Below are 7415 nucleotides of genomic sequence, written 5' to 3'. Positions count from 1 at the left end.
GTGTGTGTGTGTGAGAGAGAGAGAGAGTGTGTGTGTGTGAGAGAGAGAGAGAGAGAGAGAGTGTGTGTGTGAGAGAGAGCGAGCGAGGGAGTCTGTGAATGAGAGGGAATGAGAGACGGAGAGGGAGTATGTGTGAGAGAGAAAAGGAGTGAGAGAGAGGGATGAAAGGGGGAGGAGGGAGTATGTGAGTGAGTAAGAGAGAAAAGGAGTGAGGGAGAGAGAGGGGGGAGGGAGTGTATGAGTGAGAGAGAAAAGGAGAGAGGGGGGAGGGAGTGTGTGAGTGAGTGAGAGAGAAAAGGAGTGAGTGGGAGAGAGAGAGGGGGGAGGGAGTGTGTGAGTGAGAGAAGAGCAGAGAGTGAGTGAGAGAGAAAAGGAGAGAGGAGGAGGGAGTGAGTGAGAGAAAAGGAGTGAGAGAGGGAGTGTGTGAGTGAGAGAGACAGAGGGTGTTTTCTGGATGGTCTCACAGGGTAATGGGTTTTGAGAAGTATTGTTTAAAACAGTTGGGAAGTGGGCTGAGCCAGGAATTTAACTTTGGAAAATAATGTTGTGTGTGAGTGAATGATGACACCATGAAAGTACAGAGCTGGAGCTGGCTAATAACTAACAAATAAAGAATATTGTGTCTGAAAATTGGAGTGTCGAGGCTGGCACAATGGTTTTTGGCGTGTGCTATGACTGCACGGTCCAGGAGGAGTATACACTGAGCCAAGGATACGTCATATTAAACATCAATCTGTCAGCTGGCCAGCTCCATGTTTAATTCATGAATTGCATGGGCATCCATTGGACTATCACCAAGTTCTGCTGTCGACTCTGTTATAATTTGGCCTTCTTATTGCTTTCTGTAAACGTGAAATCTTCTGTTGACACAGCTGCACCTCCAATGCCTGGCCATTTCTGCCCCTCTCACACAGGGTGGGTGTGGGCTGGGCATGCCTGATAACTGGGGCCTAGTTTCTCAAGCTCAGTGCTGGGAAGGTTAAAGATAAAACAGCCCTCCCTGCATATTACCAACATCAGGTCCCATTGACTGCCATGGACAGCTGTCCGCGACATTGGTGCAGCCACTTTTAGAATACTGCATTCAATTCTGGCCTTTCGTCCACAGGAAGGATGTTGTGAAACTTGAAAGGGTTCAGAAAAGATTTACAAGGATGTTGCCAGGGTTGGAGGATTTGAGCGACAGAGAGAGGCTGAATAGGCTGGGGCTGTTTTCCCTGGAGCGTCGGGGGCTGAGAGGTGACCTTATAGAGGTTTACAAAATTATGAGGGGCATGGATAGGGTGAATAGACAATGCTCCTTGGAATATCTTATTACTGTATATACACCTTAAGTGTACATTAAGGGCGGCACGGTGGCTCAGGGGTTAGCACTGCTGCCTCGTAGCGCCAGGGATCCAGGTTCGATTCCAGCCACAGGCGACAGTCTGTGTGGAGTTTGCACATTCTCCCCGTGTCTGCGCGGGTTTCTTCTGGGTGCTCTGGTTTCCTCCCACAATCCAAAGACATGCAGGTCAGGGTGAATTGGCCATGCTAATTTGTCCCATAGTGTTCAGGGATGTGTGGGTTAGGTGCATGAGTCAGGGGTAAATGTAGAGTAATGGGGTAGGGAAATGGGTCTGGGTGGGTTACTCTTTGCAGGGTCAGTGTGGACTTTTTGGGCCGAAGGGCCTGTTTCCACGCTGTAGGGATTCTATGATAGGGTAAAGAGCCAGGTCTTTTCCCCAGCGTAGGGGAGTCCAAAACAAATGGGAGAAGTTTGGAAAGGATCTGAAGGGTGGTTTTCTCATGCAGTGTGTATGGAACGAGCTGCCAGAGGAGGTGGTAGAGGCTGGTACGATTTCACCATTTAAAAGGCAGCTGGATGGGAATATGAATAGGAAGGGTTTAGAGGGATATGGGCCAAGTGCTGACAAATAAATTGAGGTGAGATTGGGATGTCTGCTTGGCACAGATGAGTTGGATCGAAAGGTCTGTTTGTATTTTGTATAAATCTATTACTCTCTGACTAATCACCCCTTTCTCACCAGCCTACCTTGCTCCACTCTAGTTTAAAATCCTTCCTGACCACCTGAAATCTCTGTGCTCCTCCAATTCCCTCTCAATCTCTTTCCGATTTCCTTCTTTCTGACGTTGGCAGGTGCCCCCTCAGCTCCTTGATCCCTAGACCCAAGAATTCCCCTCCCTAACTCTCCCCATTGAAGGCAATCCTCCGAAACCAGCCTTTTTTTGTGTCTGGTCAAGTTAATGACGACCCGGCCTGCAGTCAACATCGTGTCCCGTTGAGGGCATTGTGTTCGGCCCTGAGATGGGATGGAAATGCCAGTGTATATTCCTGAGCCAACAGCACATGTACAACCAGTCGGTGTCCCTATGTTTAGCTTGTGGGAGCTGACTTCCCAAAGCTTGTGGTGTTTGTTTCATGACAACAAGTCACTGAACTTGCAAAGTGCTCCTTTTCAGCGGCACCTTGCAATGTCTGATGGTTGTGAAAGGCACCATACGAAGGTGAGATATGTAGCATAGAAAAAGAACCTTTGGTCCAACTAGTCCATGCCGATAAGCTAAACTAGTCCCACCTGTCTGCGCTTGCCCGTACCCGTCCAAACATTTCTTATTCACGTATTTATCCAAATGTTTTTTAAATGTATTAACTGCATTTGCATTCAGCAGATTCCGCTGGAAGTTCACTCCACGAACAAACAAAGCCTCTTGTGTCTTTTTTTCTAGTTCTTTCTCCTCTCAACTTAAACCATACCCTTTAGTCTTGAAATCCTAACCCCAGGGAAAAGACACCTTGCTTTCACCTTTTCTACACCCCTCATGATTGTGTGAACCTCTATAAGGCCACGTCTCAACCTTCTACGCTCCAGTGAAAGAAGTCCCAGCCTGTTCAGCCTCTCCTCACAACTCAAACCCTTCATTCCTGGCAACATCCTGGTAAATATCTTCTGAACCCTCTTCAGCGGAGTAATAATCTTCCATGACCTGGCAATCAGAACTGGACACAGTATTCCAGTTCTGTACAACCTCGACATGACGTCCCAACACCTATCGTAAAAAATCTGAGCGATGAAGGCTAGTGTGCTAAACACCTTTTTAACCACCCTGTCTACATGTGACACAAACTTCAAAGAATTATGCACCTGAACTTTTAGGTCTTTCTGTTCTACAACACTACCCAAGACCCGAATTTTAATTGGATAAATCCTGCCCGCATTTAGATTAGATTCCCTCCAGTGTGGAAACAGGCCCTTCGGCCCAACAAGTCCACACCAGCCCTCCAAAGAGCAATGCACCCAGACCTATTCTCCTACACCTAACACTACAGGCAATTTAGCATGGCCAATTTACCTGACCTACACATCTTTGAATTGTGGGAGGAAACTGTAGCACCTGGAGGAATCAAACTCCTGTCTGACTCCTCCAACACCTTCCATTGGGGGAGGCGATGGTTGAGTGGTGCTGTCACTGGATTATTCATCAGTGCGTTTGAATTCCGCCATGGCAGATGGTGGAATTTTACCTCAGTAAAAGAGAAAAAGAGTTAAACGATGACCATTGTCGAATGTCAGAAAATATCATTGGTTCATTAACCTGCCAGCAGACATGGGGAGAATGTGCAAACTCCACACAGACAGTTGCCCGAGGCGGGATTTGAACCCGGGTGCCTGGCGCTGTGAGGCAGCAGTGCGAACCACTGAGCCACCGTGCCACCCTTTGTTTTACCAAAATGCGGTACCTTCACAAGTATTGAAATTAAATTCTATCTGCCATTCCCGCCGATCAAGATCTCTTTGTAATCTGAGGTAACCTTCTCACTGTCCTCCCTTTGCTCGAACAGGGCTTCAGAATCTGGGTCAGAGCTCACCGCAGTGAGTGTTTCAATGGAAGAAGCATGAGTCAGCCATCCAACTCCTTAATTTTCCATCGCCGTTCAGTAGGATCATGTCTGGTCTGACCGCCTTGTCCTCGCAGTCACCATAATCCTTTGTGCCTTCATCAATCAAACTCCTGTCTGACTCCTCCAACACCTTCCATTGGGGGAGGCGATGGTTGAGTGGTGCTGTCACTGGATTATTCATCAGTGCGTTTGAATTCCGCCATGGCAGATGGTGGAATTTTACCCTCAGTAAAAGAGAAAAAGAGTTAAACGATGACCATTGTCGAATGTCAGAAAATGTCATTGGTTCACTAACCTGCCAGCCTTCCCTGGTCTGGCCTCTCTGTGACTCAAGACTCGTAGCAATGTAGTTGACTCTCACCTGTACTCTGAAATGGCCTAGCAAGGCATTCAGTTCAATGGCAGAGAGGGACAGGTAATCAATGCTGGTCAGCCTGTAACACCCAGGACCACTTCCATCTCGAAGGACAAGGGCAGCAGAGACATGGGGACATCACACGTTCCCCTCCAAGCCACTCACCATCCTGAATTGGAAGTATATTGCCGTTCCTTCACTGTCACTGCGTCAAAGTCCTGGAATTCCCTCCCCACCGGCAATGTGGGTCAACCTATAGCATGTGGACTGCCGCAGTTCAAAGAAGGCAGCTCACCACCACCTTCTCAAGGGGGCAGCTAGGGACGGGCAGTAACTGCTGGCGTAACCAGCATAGCCCATGTTCCAAAACTGCTTATCCTCTAGTTACCTTGACTGAACCAGCCTCACCTTGCTGTAAATGTTTTTTTTTTAAAGATTAGATTCCCTACAGTTTGGAAACAGGCCCTTCGGCCCAACAAGTCCACACCAACCCTCAACGCACCCAGACCTACTTCCCTCTGACTAATGCACCTATCACTACAGGCAACCCACCTGACCTGCACATCTTTGGACTGTGGGAGGAAACCCACACAGACACTGGGAGAATGTGCAAACTCCACACAGATAGTCACCCGAGGCTGGAATCGAACCTGGGACCCTGGTGCTGTGAGACAGCAGTGCTGACCACTGAGCTATCGTGCCGCCTGTAAATAATTGTTTGTGATTCCCATACAAAGTCAGTCACATCCCTCCTGGCTGCAGTGTTCCCTCGCCATTTCAATAGTGTGCTGTTTTCCTAGTCTTCCTGACATTTTCTCCCTTGTTTTTCACCTGCCAAGGTTTTATCCCACCCGCCTCACCTGGCTATGTCCCCACTCGACCGACTCTCTCACATTGTTACTTTCCGAACTCTCATTGTGTCATCAGCAGATTTGGTTACAACAGTCAGTTCTCTTGTCCAGGGCATGAATGTTGTTTGGAAGTAATTGCGGCCCCAGCACTGATTCCCGTGATGCTCCGTCAGTTAGCGTTGCCTTCCCAAATATGCCTCCTTTATCTGTGGCCTCTGTTTCTTCTTAGATTTGTAGTGAGCCAGTCAGCTCTCCATTCAGATATATAACATTCCACCCCCCCCAACACCCCCAACATTCATGATTGAATCCAAGGCTGTTTCTGATTGCCAAATTTATGCCAACTCCAAGACACTATTGGATGCCAGTTTCAGTGTCTCATGCCAAATTTAATCTAAAACAAGGTGAACAGTCAAAGGGATTTAACATTGAACAAGCACTAAGGAGGGGTTCCTATCACGGAAGGATCCCGAAGACTATTTCTGATCGTGAGACTTTGAGGATGATGGTTTCATGGTGAAAACATTCCTTGGGAACAATGCTCTTCACAGTTGCATTAGGACATGTCTCCCGTGTATTTAAACCTTTAAAGTGCCTGTTCAGAGCAGCAGCACCATTGTTTCTAAGTTCTTGGTTTGATTTGATTTGATTTGATTTCCTATTGTCACATGGTGCCGGCAGGTGGGACTAGATTGGGTTGGCATATCTGGTTGGCCTGGACGGGTTGGACTGAAGGGTCTGTTTCCATGCTGTACGTCTCTATGACTCTGCACCAAAATACAGTGAAAAGTATTGTGCTGCGTGCTATCCAGGCAAAGTGTCCCTTACATAAGTACAACAGGGTCGTAGCACAGAATGCAGAATATAGTGTTACAGCTACAGAGAAGGTGCAGAGAAAGATCAACTCTCATATATGAGGGGTCTGTTCCCAAGTCTGATAACAGTGGGGAAGAAGCTGTTCCTGAACCTGATGTCTTGTGTTTTCAAACATTTGTATCTTCTGCCCGATGGAGGAGGGTAGGAGAGAGTATAACTGGGGTGGGGCTGGGGGGGGGTCTTTGATTGGGCCTTCCCGGGGCAGTGGGAAGTGTAGACGGAGTCAGTGGGAGGGAAGGCTGGTTTGTGTGATGGACTGGGCTGTGTTCAGAACACTCTGTAATTTCTTGCGGTCTTGGGCAGGGCAGATGGCACACCGAGCTGTAGTGCACCCAGACAGGATGCTTTCTGTGGTGCATCTTTAAAAATCGGTCAGAGTCAACTGTGGACATGCCAAACTTCCTTAGCCTCCTGAGGTATTGGTGTGCTGTCCTGACTGCAACGTCGTTGTGGGTGGACCAGGATGGATCGTTGGTGATATTCATTCCTTGGAACCTGAAGCTCCCGACCACCGTCCGTCTCAGCAGCGTTGATGTCGACAGTTCAAAGGTCAAGGGCTCTGCTACCAATGCCAGAGACCTGTGCACACAATCCACATGTGCAGTGCAACGCTGAGGGGTCTCTGGATGTATATCCCAGCTAGGACACTTTGCAGGATTCGCTGTGTGCTCCTGCTGTTGTTCCAGGGGATTGTTCACATGAGCTTGTCGAGGCGGACAGGGCCTCAGTTTAACGCAGCATTGATAAGACAGCACCTCAGACAGTGCAGCACTCCGTCAGTGTGCTCAGCCTGCACTGTGTGCTCTTAAACAAGTGGAACTCGGCCTTTGTTCGAGACTGTGGTTGTGCCAGGAGCACTGCAAAGAAGCTGTTAGATAGATCTCAGTTTCAGACTGCCTGCTCAAACTGAAAGGTTTGGGAAGTCGCCACTATCACTCACTCGCCCAACACGAGAGGAGAACTGGGCTTCGTCACCTCATAGACAAAAGGCTAACCTGAAAAGATTTGTTTGGCCGAGACAGTGTTCATCAAGGAGACCAGAACTAACAACCATTAGCCTGAGGGACTGTGTGATGGCAAATTATTAACGATGCCTGAGGGGCTGTGTGATAGCGAGCCATAGTTGTGCCTGAGGGCCACGTGATGGTGAATAAAAGCCGGGGGTCTGGTGGATTTAATCAGTGGGCTAGATGCAAGTCTGGAATTCCTGGGCAGCCCAGTGGCACAGTGGTTAGCATTTCTGCCTCACAGCGCCAGAGACCCCAGGTTCAATTCCTGCCTCAGGCAACTGTCTGTGTGGAGTTTGCGCATTCTCCCCGTGTCTGGGTGGGTTTCCTCCGGGTGCTCCAGTTTCCTCCCACAGTCCAAAAGATGTGCAAGTTAGGGTGAATTGGCCATACTAAATTGTAGGGGAATGGGTCTGGGTGGG

This window comes from Chiloscyllium punctatum, chromosome 4, assembly GCF_047496795.1.
Source record: "Chiloscyllium punctatum isolate Juve2018m chromosome 4, sChiPun1.3, whole genome shotgun sequence".
Lineage (NCBI taxonomy): Eukaryota > Metazoa > Chordata > Chondrichthyes > Orectolobiformes > Hemiscylliidae > Chiloscyllium > Chiloscyllium punctatum.
This window is presented reverse-complemented; position numbering follows the sequence as displayed.